The following is a 23,805-nucleotide window of genomic DNA, read 5'->3' as shown; positions in this document are numbered from 1 at the left end:
AAAAATTGTGAAGAGAACAAGATATTTACCAAAAGATCCAGATAGTTTATTTTTACTGAGCTAAAAGGGGGGAAAAGGTAATGAATAAAGTATTGGCTCCAAAGCTTGTTAGCAGCTTTGCTTCAGGAAATGTATGCATATAATCTATAATGTCTCCTGGGTTTCATGGCAGTATCCCAATCTGTTTCCCCTGCAGCTTCAGAGTTCTTTGACTTATTCTGCTCATCTCTACTTCAGAGACAATCGTATAAGCTGCATGCATATACAGTAACCAGTGCTGCTGTTCCTTTTGCAGAAACTGCAATTCCAAAGAGGTTCTGTTCTTACAATTATGTAGTGTTCCCATTTCGGTTGATCTGTAAGTCCCTCTGGTTTTCTCAACCACCATCAAAAAGTACCACATCTACTGAAAATGCCAGGCTAACCTTAGTGGTGTCAACTTGCAAAGTGAGACTACCCCACTGTGTATAATGACACCTATTAAAAAGGCAAAATTGAGCCTTTATTTTCAGTCAATTAAAATTTTAAAAGAAGGTGACACTGCTGAAAGTAGTAAGGAGTACGTACTTGACCTGGTAGTTACTGTGGTTTTATATAAAACAGTCTTACCGGAATCCTATTTAATCAATTAATTAGCTAAAACATAATGATTGTAATCAAAGTACACTTTAAGTCTTAAGCGTTCTACAGGGGAAAATAAGATGAATATTTCGTTAAACCACAAACTGTACATGAAAGATGGACATAGTTTCAGGGTTCTTACTAAAGACCAGGAGGTGGTGACTCATCTGGTTACATAAGACCTAAAGATGTACATGAAAAAAATGACCTCTCTGCTCTATTGAACCATGACCTCAGTAAACAGTATGCTGCAGTTTAATCACTAAATTTATGCATCAATTAAGATAACATGATGTTCTTATGGTTCCAATTAGTGTCGAAATAGAACAAAATCTTTTAGGGTGAGCTTACCTAGTGATTGTCAAATCAGTGGTGTCCCTCAGCCTGATCCCACCTCTCATTAGTCAAATCTGATTTCAAAGGACCAAGATGGTGATGGACAACTAGACATAAAAAATATACAGAGGCAGTGAATTGGAAAAACAACATAACTCCACGTCTACTGTCTTAAAATGGATACTTTGTACAGTCCCTGCTCTTCTAAACCTTCATGTCTCAAGTTTAACATTGTGACCACCTATATCGCTGAAGTCCTGGTGCAACTCTCCTGGTGTATTTTTATTTACCTTCATCCACAACTACTAATGCAGTTTTTAGCATACATAAAAAAACAGCTACCATTAATATTTACTGCACAGCTGTGGCTTCTGTGTCATTTAGACTTGTGGGAAATGGGTTGTGTAAACAGGAGCTAAAAACAGAAACATTGAATAAGCAATGCTTTTTTTAAAACCACCATTACTCATGTACATAAATATATGACTAGAACAGCAGGACAAAATGCCCAGTAAGGCCCCATTCCAATGCGGTTGTGTTATTTGAATTATTACCAGTTGGTGAAATTTTAAAATGCGGTTCTCTTACTGAAACAGGACCCAAAAGTTCTGATTTAACTTCAGGGCTTTGGAAACAGGCAGCTGTCGAGAGCCCTCCAATATGGCAGACAATGGGTTCATTAAATCCAACAAAAGCATTATATATAGCACATGTGTGCAGTTTACATGCTGTTGGGTTTGGGGGGGGGGGGGGGGGGGGTATATTCTCAGTGCAACACAGCAGTCCCAACATGTGCTCTAACGCAAACATATTTATATGTTGCAACACATGTAAGGAGCACCAACTGTCGACATGCACTAGTTGTTCATAAACAGGAGTTTGTGGCGATTCGTCTTTTTATCATGGAAAAAAGGTGAAAATGGGATATGCCCCCTCTGGTGGTTGAGAATGGCAAAGCTAAGAACCTGTGAGACTTCCAGATCCAGATGGACAAGCTGGTGTTGACTAACCAACCGGACATAGTAGTGGTGGACAAAGAAGAAGAAACACAGAGAAGCTCTAGGAATACCAGGGGCTGAGAGAGTAGCTAGAGAAGATATGAAACTGGGCAAGTGGGTCCAGCAGATCCCAGGAACTCCAGAACTCTGTCCCAGGAGCAGCAAAGATACTGTGCAGGGCCCTCAAGTTGCCAAAGGACAAAAGACCACCCCACAGCGGCGAGTGGGACACACACACACACACACACACTCACCAGTACTCTTCCTCTAAGAGTACTGGTAACAGTAAGCAGGGAGTCACACATGCACATTCTTTGGTACACTGACAACTGTATGATAATGTTGCATTAAATTTAAGCTGAGCATACAAATATCTAGAACCTCCTGGGTCACGTTTTTATGTAACAGCAAGGAGACTTGAGTCAGAGCATCAGCAGTTTGTGCATAAATGTATGTATCTACAGAAGACACACACACACACACACACACACACACACACACACACACACACACACACACACACACACACACCTTTTTCATTAAGAGCCAGGAGTGTGAGTAAAGTTTGCTTTTGTAATTGCACTGCTCTTACACCGTTTGACAGGCAAACAGTGGTGTGGCTCTTTAATGTGCCAGAAACTCCTTAACAAGCAGTGATTAACCAGAGGCAAGGCTATGTCAAATCACAAGTTTACAGTTGGGAGTGAAGCACATGTAAAAGCTTCCTTTTTTAGCAGAAAACAACACTGTGCTCTGTGCTGTAGCCCAATTATGTGATTTACACAGGTAAGACAGGCGGATTACTTACGAACAAATGTTGCTTTGAGCACAGTTGGCCTTTCCTGACCAGTAAAGACTAGCATTTTTAGAGATGCCAATGGGAGCTGCCCAGTACAACCACAGTTCTCTGCTGCTGGCCACTCAACTCCTCCACTGAAGTAAGTGGAGCCTTGAGCTTTTGTGTAAGTGCCTTGAACAAGGGCACATGTGCGATAATTGCTGAGGGAGTGTGGAGAGTTGCTCATTTACTTTCTCTGCTCAGATATTTGAAACTGGTCAGGGGATCTGAACAAGCGGGCTACTAATCACATATTTTAGGGCTACTCAAACGCAAAAGCACTTCACTGAGGTTTTTTTCCAATAGTTTAAAAAGGCAGAAATTAATCCTTGTAGGGCCTCGGGGTTCATGGACAAAGACTTTCATGCTTCATCTGCATCATTTCACTCACTACTGACTCAAAAGAAGATTGTTACTTTCATATGCAGTGTTCTGCCAATATGGCTCTCTTCTGGGATTTGAGAGCAGTAACAAGACCCCAGCAAAGAACAGCGCAGGCATCAGCAACTTTCTACCACTTATCTGGATCCAGGTCATAGGACGGCAGTCTAAGAGGGGCTGCACAGACCTCACTGTACCTGCTCACTGACTCCAGCTCTTCAACAGGGGATTATTGTGGCATTCCCAAGGTATCTCAGAGAAATGTCCAAACCAACCACCCCTCAATGAATCAGGTTTTTATCATGGCATATTTCCTAGTAGGGTTCCTTGATACAAAATGGTCCCAGGACAGGGCTTAAAAAGACCCATATGATGACGAAATCAAGGAATCTAGTAACCTCACCCAGGCTGCAGAGTAGGGCCCTGTTGTCCCCACAGCTTAGTGTAATGTTTTGTGAACTGGGCAGTAGCCAAATGTGGAGGCTTTTAAGTCCAAAATGTGTCCACCCACACTGGTTTAAGAACTACACAACTGAGTAATTAAAAATAGAATTCCATCTCATCATCTTTTCCAGTGGAAAGAAAAAAGGCCGATAACATTAGGAAATGTAAGGTATGATGCCAAGAACTCATGTGTTAGGGCTTACAGTACTGATAAAGGGCAGCGTGGAAGTTCCTACAGTGATGACAAGCAGAGTAACTACACTATATCAGGAAGCACAGTTTCCCATCATTATCTCTCATCTCTTGGCAAACTTGGGCTATATCTATCAAGTCCACAGCAACTCTATACCATCAACACTTGTCTCTACCCTTCTCCCCTTCCACTCCCGCCCCTTTCAAAGCTCCTCTTTTTCTAGCCCAAGAGAGGAGACACGGCCATAAATCTCAGAGTAGCTAATGAACTGCATTTAACAATAAAATGCACTGGAAATGGAACATTTCATTTACAAGAAGATCAATGGCAGTGACAAACACCCTTCTTGGAGCGACTAGTTAGCGGGATGATGTTCCGCAGGCAATCCAATCAATCACCGCACACCGACACGAAGATCAATCAAAAGAGGAAAAAGAGGAAGGAGGGGGAAAAAAAAAAGGACTTGAAGCTTTTCTCTTTATAGTGTATTCATGGCCTTTATTTAAAGAAGGCCACTAATCACTTAGTGCAGAAGTCCACCTTCTTGTCCTCTTATTTCTTTCACTCTGTGGATATTCTTGCCGTCTCTTTTTGTTTCTCCCTCTTACACTCATGAGGAAGGCAGCTGAGAGGCAGGAGGAGAGTGAGTGATAACCATCCGGGGAGTCAAGTGCTCCATCACCGCCATCCCCATCTGCGACCCGACAAGTTCATAATGCCAAGCATCTGCTTTCATTTATAAAGGCCTCACTTAGCCCTCGCACACACACTTACAGTCTCTCCAGCTATTTTGCTACGCCCTCGCCTCCTCCTCCTGCCTTCTCTCTCGTCACTCTTTTTCTCCCCATCCGGCTGGCTGAGAGGGAGAGCGCTCTTGTCCTCTTCCTCACCTAATCCTCCTCATCTCCTCCTCTTCTTCTGCTCAAGACCTCTCTGGTCCCCTGCTCCCCCCTTTATCCTCCACAGTTGTACCCATTGCTTTGCTTCCAGCTCTACAGACCCCTCAAAGTCTACCAATTTTCATTTTATTTTCATTGTAAAGAGACATAATATTTGCATTAACACCAAAAAAGTGACGGCATACAAAACAAAACTTTGAATTTATTCAATTTAAACTTAGTTAAGTGTAGAAAACAGAACGATTTTGAGAATACCCTTTTAAAATGATGGCGTTTGCTTTATGAACAATTAGTAAAAGCTGCGTTCTTCAATAAAGAAATTATTCTGCAGCTGCTTTCATGACAAAAACATGTGCAATGCTATTTTGAGCTTTTAAATATTGAAGCATTGAAACAATGAATTGATCTGCTGAAATTATTCTGACGCCGTCTCACAATTAATGAATCATTCAATTCTCTATGCTGGAATGTGCAAGTTTGGCAAAAGAGACATTTGCAGCCATTAGGTGGTGCACTTCCCTCACTGTTAATAGGAGGGACCTCAAGAGAAGATAAAAATATGAGAGGGAGAGGGAGAGAGAAAAACTTGCTTTGCCCATTATGAAGTAAATTTTCTGAAATGGGTTTTTATCATGAAAAATAAAATGCAACATCTGTTGTAAATATATTTGGATACATTAGTGTGTCCTCTGAGGGCCACATGGAAATCACTGGCAGCCTGTGTGTGTGCGCGTGTGCACGTACGTGTGCGTGCGCGTGCGCATGCCTGCATCATTGATGTGCTGAAGTGGCCGCACACACTTTTAAGCAAAAGGCAGAACAGAGCTTTGGACTGAGCAGTGGACTTCTTTTTGCCAGAAGCCTTTTGTTAAATACCTCATGAAGTACCTTTGATGGAGTACTTCAGCATTAAACTTCTGTCTGGAGCAGTAAGAAAGGACAAATGCAGTAATAAGGCAGACAGATCATGAATGTAAACAAAGTAGAAAGTGCCTTATTACAATAATTACATTTTCACAAAAAACACAAAAGGCTCAAGGCTTTAAAAAAAAAGATAAGTGTCCTAGAAAGATTTTTCAAGCGACTCTCATGTGTAAAGTAGTTATGTTTAGGCGTGACTTGTTGTTTAAATAAGCAAAAATAAAAAAATATAACCCGTTGAAGATATTAACTACTGAAATGCTCCAAAATGGACACTGCTGTATCTGATTTGATCGACAGGGCAGCAAATGATCCTCACACACTGCCAGCAAACATATAATACACATAACATTACTGCAAGAAGTTACTATTAGAATTATTATAATCTTTTAAGTAAGACAGTGGTGGGATGCACCGTCAAGCTCAGCTGTCAATAACTAGAAGGCTGCTCAAATGTTGTGCTTCTCCACCGAGACCCATGCCATATCTCACACTATACCTCAAGTCACTCAAAAATGTTTTTAGCTCTTCCTTGGCCTTCCCCCTAAATTTCCTAACACATGGACTAGTAAATAATTCTGTTCACTGGCTGAGAGCCCATAAAAGTCAACTGTACATAATATCAAAATTAATCCAGAGAGAGCGACTGGTTATCCGAATCTGGTCCAGTTTTTCACAATTATCAGATTTATCACTGACATCCTGTTTTGTTTTAGTTCCTGTTTCGAGCTTCAGTTTGACCAGTTGATTGTGTGAAACCTCATGGATGAATGTACTGGACCACCTACACCTACAGGAGCTGATCAACCACGCAAACCTATGCCATGAAGCTCCCAGCATAGTCTTTGTGCTGATGTTAATGCCAGAGGAGATTTGGAGCTCTCCAGTTACTGAGTCAGCTGAGCGTTGGCGACTCTTACACACCACGTCGCTCAGTAACTTCTCGTCTGTGGCATCCTATTATAGTAAAATGCAAAAAAATCAGTGATTTCTTGAGAACTATTCATTCCTCAAAACTAGAGACTACATGGCTAGGTGCTTGATTTTATACATTTGTAGTGAACTTTGAAGATGTGGTCCAATACTTTTATCATGTATTGCATCCGCAAAAAATTTGGGGTTAAACACACTAGTTTTGCAATAAACTTTGTCTTAGGTTTATTATCAGTCATCAGTATTTTGTCTGATTGGCTGGTTGTCACAAGTTATTTTAGAGGACCGTGGGAAAGACATCAATATATCGGACAAATAGCAACTTGTATTGGTTGACAGAAGGTGCTATTATTGCTAAAGCTTCTATAAATATCAGTCTTTATGTTGTCTTATGATATAGCCCAAGAAAAAGACTACATTTGTTAGGTTGGTATGCTGCTGTAAGTGTATTTTTTTTATACAGTTGAGAAAAAGCAAACATTGCAAAGGACGTGATTGAACAAAGGCAAAAATCAAAGCTTTTCCGATTGCTCACTTGTCTCGTCTGACTGAGTCCCTGTTACAATGTTCTGTATTCACCAAGTTTGTTTTTGCAGCTATATTTTTGCTCAACATCAGTGCTAATGCAATTAGTCAATGTTTGTCGTACTGCAGCGATGAATATTTAACAGATTATGTACCTGTGTGAGTTGATGTTTTTTAGCTGATTGTGGTAGTAATGGAGCTAGCTAACATTAAGAGGTTTAGTGAACATGACGGCAGAAAAAAAAAGAGCTCTTTTGTTAATCTGGAAAAAAGATACCCGGGTTTACAGCTCACGTCGCCTTACTGTTTGATGGGGGTGTTCTTTAAAGCATCGTGCAAAACATACTCTGGTAATTAGTACCCCTTTAATTAAATATATGCTTGTACAAAACACTTGTACTAAACTTATATAACTATAATTAGTACCTTGCATGCCAGTCAATTTAGATACAACACAACCGTCGTGCATATCTTCAACCACATAGCACATTTGATCACTACAATTCAGAGGTGGGCACCAAAGATTTGTGTTTGCTCAATACAGTCTGAAAACTTCCAGTCTAAATCTTTACAAAGTGCGCTTTGGGTAAACATTCCAAGATCATACAACCATGTGGGTTGTATGATCCTGATCCTAAATCAAGTTAAAAACCATATTCTTTTTACCGGTACTTTAATTTCAGGCTCAGCGTCTAGCCAGAATTCACAGATGTTATCTGTAAAACATCCAGAGTAACACGTAGTGCTTGATTATGTTACGCATCACATGCCAGTGAGGTTTTGCTGTTGAAATTATAACATATCTCATCGTTGTTAGTTATGGAAAACAACCTGGGTTTAAATTATAAAAAAAACAAACACTTATTCCAGTTTTACCAGCATTTAAATGCATTTTTCAGCCTTGAAAATTACCAGCTTTAAACTTAACATAGCGACTCTGTATCTGTAGGAGGCCTTTGGTTCAACCCTGCTCCAAATTACAAGCACAAATTACAAGCACTTCAATCAAGAATGCCACATTGGCAAAATTCACATTTTCTTTAACTGTAGCTTTATGCATCCCCCAACTTTCAGCATCATCTAAAGACTTCTCAGTGTTTCAGCATCGTTCACAGACTCTGCTGCAGCCATTTACTGAAGCCAACACGTCCTTGTGACACTGGTGTTGACAGCTCCCTCCCTCCGTGCCACTGTCTCCCCCCAGCTGGCTGGCTCTAACGCTAATGGTCGCCCTCAGTAGGAGCTGACGGGTCGCGGGCGCCTTTGCCGTCATCATTAAGCACCATTGGTTTAATGAACGCAGCATTTAGGATTGCTTGGACCTTCACGCTCCACTGCCTCATTAAGTGGGAAGCAAACTAATATGTGGAGCAACCTAGAGCTCACCTCTAGAGATGAGAGGGAGGAACACACAGATGCACAGTGACTCGGTATCTGGAGGAGGCCTCTGGTGCACAAGGCTTGAACCAAGGTGTAAGATATAAATGCGCAGTAGTGGACTGAACATGGAGCTGCAGTCTGAACTGCAGTAACACCATCACTGACAGAAAATCCTCTGATAGTGTACCGATGTCTTTTATTTTTTGTGATTAACCACAAGTCAGAGCATAGTGTGCTTTTTCGAGAACAGGAGAGAGGAGTAGGCAGAATATAGATTAGTTGTAATTCAATGACTGATTTTTGATAGCGACTTATCTTTTTAAGGAAAAAAATACAATCACTAAACAACTTCTGGTTTCAGTTTCTCAGATGAGAAGATAATTTTCTTTTCCGTTTCATCCCACCGCAGATTGTTTTTAAGAAAGTCGAGAGCAACGGCACTGAGCAAAAAGAGAGGCATATGGCATATATAATAAACCATACAGATGAAACGCGCACAAAACACGGTGCGCAATTCACCACAAGCTTAACTGTAACAGTCAATGCACTCAAATGCTGCACCGTGGCTCCTCTTTTAGTCACAACATACTGAGTGGTTTACACTCACGAATGATAGAAATATGATCTTAAAAAAGTCCAGCGAGACCACAGATTGAATACAAAGAGCAGCAGCAGCCAACATGACGTTACCTATTGGTTTGCAAAGTCGCATCTTTGAAACCTCAAGTAATTTTTGTCATCACCGTCACAGCTTTTTATAAACCGACTCATGAGCGAGGGGTGGATTATAACTTGAACAAAGTAGGCCCACATGTTACAGTTAAAGCTAAAAGTCATGTTGTATTCAACAAGACTTGAAACTAGTGACTGAGCCTGCAAATGCAAAAGAGAAATGTTTAATGAGGGCATGTATCAAGGGAGGTAACGGCTTGCTGTGTCATAGAAAATGAACCAGAGGAGTCATCTCCGTCTGGTCATTAGAAAGAATGAAGGTTTAAGGCAGTTTTGCATTGGCTTCACTTCTCGAACCTGGAAGGTATGTCCCTCATATAGAATTAGCACAACATATTCATAGCTTAAATTACTAAGTACAGCTGAATTCTCAGATATGAAAGACAGAAATATTGTACTACTTATACAACCATCTTGTGCGATGCTGATCGAATTACTGCTACCGATGTACAAATCTTTGCATCAAAATAAAACTGGTCCTCCTTATTCACCTAAATTCAATGAATCTGAAAAACAGAAAAATCTAAATTGTCGTAAAGTCTTAGCCAATCACCGTCTTTACAGGACGCTCATCTTTGACCAAACGTAATGAGACCGCCTCGGTGATCTCAGCGTGTCTGTGAGCTTGACGGACACGTTGACGTGTTCCACCGGCGCTCTTGCACGCATGTCTGAGCTGATGTTGGGCTGTTCACGTCAGCAGCCACTGCACTGTTTCGCAGCCTTGATGCAATCATTATACACGCAGTCTGTTGCGTTTTCATGTGGCTGAATAAGTCGCTATCTTGCTTTGCGGCGCAGACACAACTCAACTTTGCACATGATTTCTTCTTGGTTAACATTACTTGGCTTAAATCCAAAGTAATTCTAAACAACAGATGATGATCCGCTTCAAGAGACAAGCTCTTCGCCTTCTGCTGTCCCAGACATTTGATTTTTGTTTTTGACAGTCTGTTATTGGTTTTATAGCCGTCTTTTGATTTAGAAGAAACTTCAAGCTGCGCGGTGCAGGAACACCTGTGCTACCTGACCACATGTGGGCACGTGGTCAGGTGGTTAATTAGGGAGCATTTGATTCTGCTTTGGATTCTATTGGCATATTCAGTATCAGTCAATCATATTCATTTAATTGTTGTCATTAAACTGTCATTAAGATTAAAACTTGATTAATTGCACAGCCATAAATTAAAGCCACCAAGTGACCTTTCCAATCTCTCTTTCTTAACAAACTACGACTGCTCGGGAAGGAACACATCATACGTGTTCATTAAACTCGAACAGCATCTGCTCAGCTTTAAAGCTAACCCTGCTAGCATGCTATGGGTGATAAGACACTGTACCGACTAGCGACTGTGTCTACCTCCCAGCAGATGGCCACCTCTCCCCGAGCCTGGTTCTGACAGAAGCTTCTTCCTGTTAAAATTGAGTTTTTCCTTGCCACTGTTGCCAAAGTGCTTGCTCATAGTGGGTCATCTAATTGTTGGAGTTTTCTCTGTTTTCTCTGTATCAATGAGTGTTTACCTTACAACATCAAGCACCTTGACACAACTGTTGTTATTTGGTGATATATAAATAAAGGATTGAAGTGAGTCGGAAAATAGTAAGTGTGCAGCTTTTATGTTGTATCAAACAAATAAAATTATTACATCTTTAATAAGCAGGATAGGTTCAGACTTCTCAAGTCCATTCTAATCCAACACAGAGCAAGAATTATTGCACAGACAAGTAACTCTTTCAGAATAAAAATAGCAATGTATTAAGAACCTATAATGTACCTTGTAATTAGGTTAGCATTAGTGGTGTATCATGAAATTAATTTGTTTAAAGTGTCATGTTATAAAACCTGTGAACCATTTAAAACATTTTTACCTGGCCAATAGCGGAGCTATTCTAGGCCAGGGAGACTCATCTATATCTCAGTGGCACTGTACTGAATAAACTGTTTCTTTTTTAAATATAAAAACATGCAGCTGAAAAGTAGCAGCCTACATGCAACATTCAAAATCCATATACAGCACCCCAATTTCAGTCATGACCCAGTTTCAGTCTCAAGTCTTTAGGTTTTTGTAGGAGCTGTGAAAGAGGAAGACTTCTCAACCTGCCACCCACACCTTCAGATGGCTGTGCCAAAATCTGCCCACACCTTGCCATCAATACTGCCATTTTGTCCATCCCTCACATCCCCTCCTGCCCCCCTCCCACCGTACTGTCTCCTCTTCTTTCCTCATCTCCTGTTCCCAAGGGTGGGCCAGGGTGGAAATAATTCCCTGTGCGAGCGGGAACAATTAAGGGCTCGGCTCGGGGCTTTATGGTCAGAGGAGCAGCTGCTTTTTGCCATTCTTGGGTCCATAACTGTCTGAATGACAACACAGGGGGTAGAAATGCAACACCCCCCCTCCTAATTCTATATAAGAACCATAATTCTCTTCTGCCTATTCAGCATATATCACACACAACTATAAACACATAACACCAGATAGTATTCGATGTCTCTGTGACAGATTGGAGTTTGCTGGCAGGCTATAAACATTTCTTGCAGGCAGATGCTGAAGAGGCCAAATAATTAGGATGGTTCAGTTAACCTGAGTGGGTGGCGCTGAAGAGCCATAATTTTTCTAAACAACTCAAGTCCAGAGAAGAAGGCAACAGGTTTTGTGTTTTTTTCTTTCTTTCTTTTTTTAAAGGAGCTAAAACTGTGCCTGAAGAGAAGGATGTATACAAAGAATCTTCAGTTATTTAACAAACACTGTTAAAAACTGAGGACTGGCCAGAATATACCCCACTAACAAACGCCAATCCTCCTTTTAATGCTGTCTGCTTATCAGCTAAAATCTATACAGTTTTATTTATCCCAACAGTAACTTTGAGCTTTTAAACAGACCCTAGTCACACTAACCTCAAGATATATCAGTATTCAAGTGGCTTAGGTGACTTCCTGCCTTTCTTATTTCAGTTACAATTAGTTTCAAAAGTTAAAAAAGATCAGCAAGTACAGTACAGATATATGGTGCTTTCATCTGAATCAAAAAGAGTAAGTCTGTGTAAATACGTTTATGCTCAAAGTAGAGATACATGAACACAGCAAGACACAAACTAACCCTGGATATTTTTTGAAGTGTTGCAGGGTATTTTATCCTTCTGCAATGAAACTGCCGTAAAGCAGTATTATTACCTAAACGCTATTGCAGAACAAGTAAAAATCGGTCGGTCGGTCGGTCGGTCGGTCGGTCGGTCGGTCGGTCGCACACACACACACACACACACACACACACCTTTTCAAAGAAAGCTTGGTTCATCAGCTCAGGCTGCCTTCTTTCATTGCTCTATAATCAAGTTCTGGGGTAATGTGCCAATCATAGGCATGATTAAAAGGTGAGTTACATGTGGAAAAGGACAACGGGGGAAATATCTCCACCTAATTCTCCCTAACTTATTGAAAGTTCACATGTGAGGATAATTTTTGACTTAAACCCCTTGACAAGCTATGCTCAAGGGCAGGTGGTCAGTGAATGAAACCATGAACACAACAGCAGCTGAAGTTTGTGGAAGGCACCAGTGGAGGAGCCAGGGCTAGAGTTGGTTTTAGAGACGCACAGACCTTCACTGTTATGTAGGGCTTCCTCTTGCTGATACACCACTAACTTCACTATGTGCGTAAACGTATTAGGCCACACCTCTTAAAGTTAGAATTCAGGTGCTTTCAGTCCTGTTGCCACAGGTAAAATCCAGCATGTAGCAATGAAGTCTGTTTTTACAAATAGGTGAACATGTGGAAGAATGGGCTGTTCTAGAAAGCTCACAGAATTTGAGCACAGTACTGTAATACAATCTCACCACTGCAACAAGTCCGTTTGTGAAATGTCAGTCCTCTTAGATATTCCATGATCAACTATAAGTGGTATTATTGCAAAGTGAAAGCATAGGAACCACAGCAAGGTGGCAGGTGGCAGACCACATGAATTTACAGGATGGGGTGACTGAGTGCTGAAGAGCATGGTGGGTAGAAGTCACCAACTCTCTGCTGACTCAACAATAGTTCCAAACTTCCTCTGGTGTTAACACATCAGGTGATGCTGAGGCCTGGTCTCCCAACCAAGACAAAGTTGTGTAGCTCATCAATCAGCTCGTCATGTTGGCTTGGATTTATATGCTGTTGCAGTGTCTGCAACGTATGAATTAAAGTCAGTTGGACTAAAATAGGACCATTTAAACACTTACAACATGAGCGACCTCATCCACACAAAAGGTACAACCAACTGCTACAGTGGCTTTTCTATGGGACTCCATGAGCCGGCTTTCACTCTCCACATGCATCGACTTAGGTACCCGCAGCCCTGTCACTAGTTCAACATTTATTCTTCCCTGGGCCACTTTTGGTAGGTACCAGACCTACAGCATACCAAGAACTCTCCATAACACCTGCCATTTTGGAGATGACCCACTCAATCTACTCATCTAACCATCACAATTGGACTTGTCAAAGTCATTTCAGATCCTGGAGGTTGCTGATTTTTTCTGCTTCCCATCAACCTCGAGAACTGAGTGTTCACTCGGTGCTTAATATATCCCACCTTTTGACAGCTGCCACTGTAATTATATAATGAATGTTATTAACTCGGCCTGTCAGTGGTTTTAATGTTTCTAATTGTGTATCTCATGAGTATAACTCCAGTATTACAGCCTCATTAAAATTTGAGTTGATAATTACTAGTAAGAAAAAATAACATTTTTACTTTCAGATATTTTAGGGTACAATTCTCTAGCCGAGGACACACGTTGGCATAAAAGCATGCTGACCTTGGGACAGCAGCACTTTTTAAAATCTGTGCTTTTTAAACTTGACCCACTGAGGTTTAACTTAACCACAATTATTATCTGTATTTGCACAACACCGATGAGGTGTGGGGATCTGTGCCTTTGTAAGAGTGTAGACTACATGTCTTTGGATGACAGAGTGAGAGGATGATGGAGCAAGAAATAGAGAGAGTTGTGAAAAAGAGAAGTGAATGAGTGGGAAGTGTGGCAAGGAAAAAATAGCTTGGTCTTCGGCTGTGTCATCTGAAGTGTTGATAAGTGATACTGAGGGAGGTGTGAATGGTGTTAACAGGGTGCCCGCGAGAGGCTAATTGCTTAAATAGAGAGTCTAGTCATTATGGAGACCCTCAGAGTGATTAGAGAAAACAGTGAAATTATAAAATACAACAAGTGATTCTCTAAACCTCATTCCACTTTCCCCCCCAAATATTTCAAGGCCTTGCTCAAGGTGTTCCACAAAAAAAATAGGATCTACAGGCAAAAACAAAACCTACCCGAAACTACCTATATGAAATGATTGCGATACATAAAAGACATCTTATATTTCAAAGCTTTAATCCTCATAAATGCATAAGCACACCCTTTGTTATTGGAGTGAAACTATGTGAGGCATAAAAAACAAAAACAAATCCTGAACGTATTAACACATGGGGAAAGTAATTTACAGATGAAATGTAATTCAGATTTCCCTTTAGAAATAGGCGTAGTTACAGTTTGCTGTAGTGACGCCGTGCCTAACGGCATTAATAAACCGATTGATTCGTTTCCACATGTCAGGGCAAGACATTTGGAACCAACAGGAGGCATCGAAGAAACCTACAGTGAAAACTGTTACAGCAACGCCGTCTCAAGTACCTCAGCAGTGCTTCTCCAATAAACAGGAAACAACAGCCACAACAGGAGCTGCTTCTGTTTATAGATCATTACTATAATCGATGTCCTGACTCCATATTTCTACCCTATTTACTCTGATCGCTTTTCTATGATTACTTCTCCCTGTCCCACTGATGACCTCCATCTTTGTATCTCCTTCAATCCACCCATTATTTTTCTGATGGAGGTCACGCAGCTCAAGGAATGGCATCTTTAATACTGGCTGCACAGAAAAGTTGGATTCTTCTCTTGGACTGTTTCGGCAGAGGAAAAACAAGCAACCGGAATTCCCTGTAATGCTACAGATGTCCTATTGATTGACTTGCTGTCAGAATCAATAGAGTTAGGTTCTCAAAATGCACGGGCTATCACCGAGGCATTAAGGTTGCTTCCGGATAAACGGGGAAATTTATGGGCCAAACTGCAGAGCAGCTTGCTGAATAGTAAATCATAGCCCACAGGATGCTATAAAGTGCTCGAGGAGTACCTATTGAATTGTGAAGGTCTGAAAACCCTGCACAACCAGTATGATTCTGAATAATGTATTAAACATTTATCAGTTGCAGCACAACCATGCAGCTATGACTCACTGACCTCTTCCCCCCTACACACACACACACATTATTGCAGACCAAATTAAAATATGGCAACCTGCACTACTGTAAAAAAAAAAAAATTAATTAATAAAAAATAAATAAAATAAACAAATAAGTGAGAAAGCAATGGCCTGACCCATAAAGAGTTAACCCCTTGCAATAGTCATTGTTCAGACTCAGTAGTGCATGTGGCCTCATTCAGCTACCTGAAATGCCCCCAACACACCCCAGAACAACTCATAGCCAAAGTCCCCACGATAGGCACGATAAGTCACTGTATTCATTAATTATCAACTCCATTTTTCACTGCAAAACTGTAAACAAGATGGGGAAATGGGGAGCAAGAGAGTGATTAGCAAGCTAAAGGAGGCTCAGGGATTGAACAGGGGAGGAAACTGTAGGCAAAAGAAAGGGGAAGAAGGTGAGTGAGAATACTTGCAGGCACAAGGGAGGATCAAACGTGGAGGACAGAGAAAGGAAAGTGTCACATTTTTTGCAAGGTTTCTCATTTTTTCCAAGCAAGGAATGTTGCAGAGGCGTCCCAGTGCCTGTTCCCCTCCTAATTATTCCAATTATCATGGCACACTATGAAAACGTGATTAATAACACAGAGGATATTGTTGTGGCAATTAGCCATATGGTGGTGGGACTCTGCTCTGTCACGATTTTGCCATTAGCATCTACTTATGTTTGTCAGAGGCGTGCAGCCATGACAAGCTCAAGTTCTGCTCACCTTGCACTCCCCACTGAGATGCACGCGCTGGGGGAAGGGGGGAGCTGGGTATTCCTCCTGGCTTCTCGCCTGAGTGAATTTTTTATGTGGCATCCGGTCGGACTGGGGACAAAATGTCAACTGGCGTCTGGGACGGCCCATCAAACTACGGTGCTCCTGGGAAATGGAAGGGAAGGAGGGGGAGGTGGGAGGCACAGCGCGAGAAGATTATTTGCTGAAACGCACAAAGTCTTGATGCATACATATACAGTAGGCACTTTCAGTCTGGTCCTCCTGTATAGTTTCATTCAACAAAAGTGTGAACCCAATCACAGTGAACTTTGTTCACGACACCATTGATGTCTATTTGTGTAGTTCTCTGGCAACACACAGAGAAATATTATGGACATTTAATGCAGAGGATACAGAGACCCACTTGTATGCAGTCCTTCAAAAAGCCAACCGTATGGCAGTCGTGTTACTGAATGTGATTAACAGTTCCAGCTGGCACCTACAATGTTTACAATGTTAAACATTGTAATGTTTGACAATGTTTAACCTCATTTATGATTTTTGTTTATTTTGTTTATTTTTTCCTCCTAATAAATAAGACTGGTAAATTAGCCTTCTGCACATTCACATTTTAAATGAGGATTGGTTGAAAAGTTGGCTTAACTACAGGCAAGTTGGGGTTTGCAGCCTCGACGTTGGTTTGAATCCCCGTAATTCTTCACTTGATGTATCCGGTGAGCCAAGCACACCGTTTTAGTCAACTCTAGCTTAATATAAATGGCTCAACATCAGCTAGCGGTACACAGGCATAATGGGGCGTGGGGCGATCGTGGCTCAAGAGTTGGGAGTTCGCCTTGTAATCGGAAGGTTGCCGGTTCGAGCGCCGGCTCGGACAGTCTCAGTCATTGTGTCCTTGGGCACGACACTTCACCCGTTGCCTACTGGTGGTGGTCAGAGGGCCCGGCGGCGCCAGTGTCCGGCAGCCTCGCCTCTGTCAGTGCGCCCCAGGGTGGCTGTGGCTACAATGTAGCTGCCATCACCAGTGTGTGAATGTGTGTGTAAATGGGTGGATGACTGGATATGTAAAGCGCTTTGGGGTCCTTAGGGACTAGTAAAGCGCTATATAAATACAGGCCATTTACCATAATATTTTTCTACTTCTTTACAGTTTTACTAACACTTCTGAGCCTTTACTGTATGTGTAAAACCCGCTGATAGAAACTGAACAATAGCTACCTTAACAATCTAGCAGGTATCCAAGAAAACAATACAATTATAGCATACTTTCATGTTCCCCCATGCTTAGGCCAGATGCAAACACACACGCACTAGGTCATGGGCAGCCAAATTAGTCAAGTTGACTTTGAGTTGGTCTCCACAGTAAGCAGTTTTTTCAGCAAGAGCCCCATTGTTAAGACCTGTTGTATTCTCCAGATGGCAATAAAAATGTATGAGGTCTGCTGGAGATGTGGAGAGCAGCTCAGCCACTTAAGGAGGAAAAACAAAACCTCAGAGAGAAAGGAAAGCAGGTAGAGTGTCGCCAAGCTGATACTCCGAGGACCGGGGAGAGAGCTTCAGATGTGTGCAGCGCCACTACGACTGCTAGCGAGCACTTCCGAGAACTGAGGATGTGCATCTTGTTATCTCCCTTATCAACCTCAGATGTGTCATCTTGTTATGCCATGCAAGCTGCCATTTGACTGTCAAGAGTAATGCTCTGTGGATGTTTTGAATATCATTTCAAAGAAGTGAGAATGATGAACAGGATGCAGTGTTACAAACTTTGGAAAGACGTGAATGAGCTGTGCCTCCAAACAAGTTGGCCCCTGTTTGAAAGAAGTGGCAGCCTTAATTGAAGCAAAATGACAGAAAAAAAACAAAAAAAAAAAACTGCCACTTTACAAAGTTTAGAGATTAAAATGACGGCAAGTATTTGTAGGACAAAAAAAGAAAAAAAATGTAAACACTACAAACTACTCCAAACTTTGACTAATCATAAATGAAATTAATCTGCCGTGACGAAAAATTATGTTTGCAAAGAAATTAGTTTTTTTTTTACCTGTATACTATTTTTGAAGAATAATATTGCTACATTTAACCTCTTAAAACCACAAGGTTGCTGGCAACTGTTAAGGACAAGGTTAGAGATACAATGTTTTCATCAGTGTATCAGGGAGTCTTTGTAGCAATTTCACACACATAAAAACAGCTCCAAAAACTTTAAAGAAGGTAGACAGAAAAAACAAACAAACAAACAAAAAAAACAAGGCAAAGTTTATGACTTATGAACTCTTCAGTCAGTATCTGATTAATTATTTCTACTCATTAAAAATCGACTAGGCTAAATCATTTAACGTTTATTTGGACAAAGTTAACCACTGCCCAGCGCTCTGCTGAGGGTGGAGGTTGACAAATTTTTTGGTGTTACAACCTGGCCTTCTTTGTTCTAAATATAAAAGCTTATAACAGCAGAACTTTAAGGCATCTACTTTCTGAAAAACCCTAACACTTCCCTCAATCACATAACATCCGTCAAGTCAACAGAAATGTGATTGTGATTAAAAATAAAAAAAGCTTTGACATTTTGGAAAAGGCTTCTTATCACTAAGTGGACTATTTTCCTTATGTAGGTAAATAAGAGCCACACCTAAATTGCAACATTTTTACAGCTTTAAGGAAGCTCGTAATTAACAAAAACCCATGACAGGACCTGACATGTTGCAGTGTGGATCATTAAAAGCTCGAGCCAAGTTAATCTACGTCTACCAGCACAAGAAACTTTCTTCAATGACAAACTGCCAACTCAACAACAAACAAAGAAGAAAGGAAACAAGTAACAAGTACCTGACAGCCACACGCATGCCCAGATTATCTCAGGGCCCTAATATGGGCTGTGGAGTGCAGCTGAAGAGGAGGAATATGGGACTTTTCATAGCCATAATTAAAACAGCAAGATAGATTCAGTAATTGAATGAAAAATCAGGATGTGAGCAACATCTGTGCCGACCACATAAATCATTTCAACGAGAGACTTGAAATGCCATAAAACCCATGTGACTAGGAGTCAGAGAGCCTGTCGAATGCATCTCAGGGCAGCAGGGATGACAAGATAACAGACATTAGACCTGACACTTTAATTCACCATGTTAAATAAACTGGTTTAGAAAAAAATAGCTCAGCATATGACCAGAATGTCACAACACAGGATTTTAATACATGAATGAAAGCTCGAATTACTGTCAGACATTGTTTTTGTTTTACGTTTGCCTTCAGGAGTCACAATGAATGCAATTTGACTTTGCAAAGCTTAAACAACGGCACACACAGTAAAGGGTAGGACCTTTTACCGGAACACAAGGGGAACAAAAAAAACAGATCAGCTACTCTGAGCTTTTATGACCAGCGAGAAACAGGTGGCTGAAATTTTTCACTGAAGCTGAGCACAAACAGGGTCACACTGTCTGCTTTTGCCAAAACCAAATCAAAGGTAAGTGAAAAGGTCACTGCACTGTCTGCATTATTTCCTGATTTGCAGGTGCAACATAGGTGATTACAACATAAACCACAAACTGTCAAATGAAGAATGAAGAAAATGAGAATGAGTGAAGAATCAAAGCATGTATTGTGGAAAGGTTGCAAACCAGCGTAGTGAGCAACACTCGCACTAACTTGGGACACGGCTGCCAACTTTTAGATTGAAATCAACTCAGTTCTCAATGTGGTGTCGCCTTTTTTGTGCGTTTGTTTTGATTGACTACACTGGAGTTTTTAAAATTTGATTTAAATCTAAATATTTATCATTAAAATCTAACCTAACTGTTCTGTTTTGTACAAGTTAAACATTAAATAAATGTTGAATGATGTTTGTGTATTGTATGTACGGTCGGCAAAGTATCATCTATCTTAATTGCTCCTTGCGGATAAATAAAGTGTCTCTGACTCTGACATTATGTAAACAAAAAAGGGACTCTACCCATCTGCCCTTCCACACAGTAAGACTGTTGGACATAACAAAGTGAGACTTTATTTATTCGCAATTTATCTAAAAATCATAGCTATAATCACCACCTTTACCAGCCTCAATATTAATTGAATTAATGAACATTCATTTATATTAATGAAGATTTTCATGCATCAGTAATTATGATGAACTGCTCACAAATAGACTTTAACCTTGCGCACTTTAAGTAGGCCTATATTATTATGCTTTTGCAGGAATATTTTAACATTATGGTATTTGTTTTAGAGCAGGCGACATTAGGAACTGCTGCTCTAAGATCAGTGTAAGCAGCTCAGAGCATCATAAAACAAACAAACAACTCCCTGTCAGGGCTGTGGTTACATTCAGAAACAGCTGAATTTTGAGGAGGGGGCATCAATCTATCAGAAGCAACAGCAGACTGCTGCTCTCTCACGTAGCCCCACCAACAGTCTAAAACTCACCACACAGACCTAGTTATGCAGAACCCATTTTGGTTCTCACCATTGTTGTTTTGTCTGGCTGTAAATCGAGGGCAAAGGCGACACAATATTATTACATCACCCCGTGAGTGCAATGGAAACACAATGGAGCCAGAAAAGCTGAAATGGCTGATTAGTGGGTCTGTAAATGTTCAGCCCACCTCTTACCTGCGTCCACAGATAAATTTTCCTTGGTAAAAGATCTGAGGATTACGTTGGTAACATACAGTTTCAGGGGAAGCAGTCAATCACACAAACGACATGTTTAAAAGCTAATAATGGCAGGATTAGCTTTGCAATTAGTAACAAGTGTAGAAAACATAATGGCAGTAACTGGGAGTTTTGGATAATATTAGCACTGTATTGAGATAAAACATGCTGCGTTGGTTGAATATCATCCACCTCGTCTGTATCAATTAGACACAACACAGCACAGCACAGCACCTCCAGCTATGTTACAGCCTGCAGTACTAACATGAATCAACACCTCTTCACAAGTACTCCCAAAAAACAGCTAACATTCAGCCTCATGAAGGTAGGAATTTCCTATATACCTAGTACACAAAGCACACACACTGTATATGACCCACAATCTCACTCTTTGAAAACGGGGAATTAGTTTTGGCCGCATACCTGTGCACAGCAGCCCAGCACGCAGAGGTGGCATGTCGGCTGGTTCTCGCTGTAAAGTGTAAATCCACCTTTAAATCCGGTGAAGGCTCCGAGTTCAAATTAAATCTGACTTGTAACAACAGTAAAGCTACAGCTCCGTTTGGCTAACTCAGCTAAAGCTGCCTTTGCTGTGTGCAGATTACTTTAATAACGTTTTATTTAAACCCTTAAAACGTTTATTCACCTGTGGGATTTGCTTCAACTTGCCACAATGTCTCCACATCTACGACTTCACTTCAAGGGAAGATGAACCACCATTTTTAATTGACCTTCACTTCCGGTAATTACAGCTATCATAAAACGTCAACTAGCGTGCACTTGTAAAATTATATTTAAAAAAATTAAACAGTGATTATTTTGTTTTATTATCTTTTATGTTAATTATTGCCAAAGAAGTTATGCTTACCTTAAACTAAAAAATAAAACTAGCTGTGAAAGTAATGTAGTTAACTAGAACAGAGAACTAGTTTTTGTCTTTGTCAGTTGCTAGTCCATGTGTGCATGCTCCAAAAGTACTGGTATATTTTCTTTTTAAAATAAATGTTCTATCTAAAAACTAAAACCAAACATTGTTAAACAATGGAAGTTCAACCGAAACAGAAAATACAAAACTGTATTAACTCTGACTCAAAGTTTTCTTTTCTTCTTATATACTTATGTACCTAATTGAATTGCCCAAACCTGTTTTCTTTAAGTAGTCATTCAGCCACATTGGTATTATTTATAATTAGCGCAGTCCATCTGTCAGAGCTCTAGCTTTTCACTTAAACGGACTCACATTTGAACTCATTATAGTGACAAATGTCACTGTAAAGCTGTTACAGCCATAAGTAACCATGCTCCGTTTTGTCGTACACTTTGGTCACAGCGTAACAAATTCACTTTTCTCCACATTAACATTTAGATAAACCAGCAGTTTCCTCTGCGACAGGAATATATGCTAAGACGTGAGTGGCATAAGCAGGGGCAAAGGTTAGCTGCTGAAAATGTTCTGATAGGATCTGACATACAGCAGCAAAATAGTGTTTTTTAGACTTTCTTTTGTGAGTTAATTGATAGTTTTGTCTTGTCTGTTTCCATCTCAAGTAAATTACATGACTAATGTTAAGGTGAGATACAGCCGCTTATAGAGCAGTTGGCTGTCATAACTGCCTAACTTCATTTCCAGCATGACGCAGCTTTGTGACAGTCGATGACTCCTGGAGGTCTCCAGATGTTTTCAGGACATGTACAGATAATGTTAAACTGAAAAAAAAGATTTTATAGGCTTGAGTTTTCAAAAACAGAGCTACGTGGGAAGTAGTTGTCTCAAGATGACTTGTAACTTTTAAAGCAGACCATAATATGTTTTACTTTCATGCCAACAAACATTTTGTAGGAGTACTGTAGGTGTCAATCTTTCCAAATGATGGATATCTCATATTGGGACAATTCTCTTCCACCTGAGATTTGTGGCCGACTCAGACTTAAATCCGAGAGCTGCCTCTTCACTCTAATCTCATTTTCTCTATAAGCGGCTGGGATTTCATACATATCCTTATTTTCATTCTGCTGTCCCACCTGGCCACGAAGAAAGTTCTTAAAGCCCAGTTTTTTTTAAAGTTTAACAGTGAATCTATGATTTAAAGTGGGAGAAAACTCACTTAGTTTGGTGTTGTAGCAGTGGGTGGCTTCAAAGGCAGTCCCTTGACATTCTGGAGACGATTTCACCTAAGACAAAGTGCAATCTTCATTAATAAAAGATTCTTAAATGCCCTGAGCTACGTAGGATTCATTTAAAGTCCTCCTTCAGCTCAGTGGGGACACTCGACTCACAGGGAGATACGGTGTCTGCACAGGGAAACTGGGATTTGGATTGTCATATGAAGAGTTTTACTACAAAATGAAATAGTGTAAAAAAATAAATGTTTTTTCGCTAACACCCACTCTTAAATGTTTTATTGTCATTTGAGTTAATCAAAGCTGCAGTTTTTCTTAAACTTTGCTCAGTTACATATTTTTTTTAATGTCCCCCCCCCTCCAAATGTATTCCTGCAGATATCATGTAACTCTTTGTGTTCAAGAAATTAGCCAAACACTCAAATACAGTTGAAAGGCATGTTTTCTGAGTAGACATGATCCGTCCTCTAATTATTCAATAATCTAATGACACAATTGGTCATGGTGAGCAACACCACGCACTGACAACAGATGGTGGCTTTTGCAACAAAACCCCCCACACACCCTCTGTGCATCCTCAATTAGGTTCAAGTCAGAGAGAGGCCTCGTCTGTGCTCGTCAGCTTGCCAAAGGTGATTCGATTCTCTAAAGATCGCTGTTGATTTTGATAAATAAAATCAAATTTTTCGAATTGTAGACAGACCATAAGCAACGTGAGGTCTTGCAGAGAGGCATTTGTTTCAGCTTTTGTCCCATCAGTCAATTTGGAGCAGCAGGTGCACCTCATGTCAAATCTCATTTTGG

General features: G+C 40.6%; 1 protein-coding gene across 1 annotated transcript in view; it reads left to right on the top strand.

The window, feature by feature from the left end:
- Window positions 1-23,805, top strand: part of arhgef2b (rho/rac guanine nucleotide exchange factor (GEF) 2b) — a 62,451-nt gene that overhangs the window by 22,778 nt on the left and 15,868 nt on the right. The window lies entirely within an intron of this gene.

Source organism: Rhamphochromis longiceps, linkage group LG11, assembly GCF_057381845.1.
Source record: "Rhamphochromis longiceps isolate RC_006_pf linkage group LG11, R_longiceps_female_GT1.1, whole genome shotgun sequence".
Classification (NCBI taxonomy): Eukaryota; Metazoa; Chordata; class Actinopteri; order Cichliformes; family Cichlidae; genus Rhamphochromis; species Rhamphochromis longiceps.
Note: the sequence above shows the minus strand (reverse complement) of the source record. Positions and strands in the feature narration are given on the sequence as shown.